A 1112-nucleotide genomic window follows, 5' to 3' on the forward strand; every position below is an offset into this window, starting at 1 on the left:
CATGTGTGCGCACACATGCATGCATTCATGTAAAAACAGGTCTACAGCCAAAATAAAAAGTCTTGCTCTGGTCAAACTAGTGTCTGTCACTGAAAATCTCTGACAAGCAAACACAGAAAGCAGGGATCCACAGCTAAGTAGCCATTTTAACACTTCCTCTTTCCCCTCAAAGACAAACCCAGAGTTAAAACTGTGAGAAATGTCTTTTTCAGGCACAAACCCCCAAAACCTTTCAGGATAAAAACTCAATTGCTTTCTTCTCTTCAAAGCATCCCCTGTAGAACTAATGGAATAATTTCAAGAAAATGAACAGCTTTATTCCTGCCCAAATATCTGCTGAAATATCCTGTCTGTTCTAAACAGGTCTGTTTTCCTGTAGCCTTCTCTTCCCAGCCTAATGACAGACAATGATTTAGTATCTACTTCCTGGGTGTATCTCCTTTTCCACAGGAATACATTGAATACCCTCCTAGGTCAGCCCTACCCTACACAAATCTGCAGAAGCCACTGCAGCTGCCCCTGGCAAAGGGATAGACTGGCCCAAGGACTCCTCCAGCATGCCAGTTCGCTGTGTGGGTCTCTGAATGCACCCCAGAGTGCAGGGGACACCCCACCATGCAGCAGTCCACTAGGCATGGTGGGTTCCTCCTACCATCTTCCAGAGGGACTCAGTCCTCACTACAGATTTCAAATTCTTTTGCGGAGTTTTAGTCAGGAGAGGCCAACTTTGACGTCACTGCCAGTTTTACACCTGTTTAGGTAACATCGCTCCACGTGACGTTTTGGAAAGTGCCTGACTCGGGGATCAGAAGACAGAACCTACCAACACGAAATGCAGTCACGCAGCTCTGGAGACATTACACTGTGTCTCTGATTCATTCTCCTTAGCTGTTAAGCTGGGATGGTATGATGTGCTGACCCACTTTGCAAAGCTCTTTGGAGTAGTTCATGTCTGAATACACTATAAATTCTCAGTGCTGGAAAGTACCACCTTACGCAGCTAGATATCTGCTGCACAACGTACTATATTCAAATCTGGCAGGTTTTGGACAATCAGGGATCAATAAGTAAGCCTATCTGAAGCAAAAGTACCTCAGAGAAATTCCATCTTT

Source organism: Merops nubicus, unplaced genomic scaffold (assembly GCF_000691845.1).
Source record: "Merops nubicus isolate BGI_N331 unplaced genomic scaffold, ASM69184v1 scaffold26177, whole genome shotgun sequence".
Taxonomy (NCBI): Eukaryota; Metazoa; Chordata; class Aves; order Coraciiformes; family Meropidae; genus Merops; species Merops nubicus.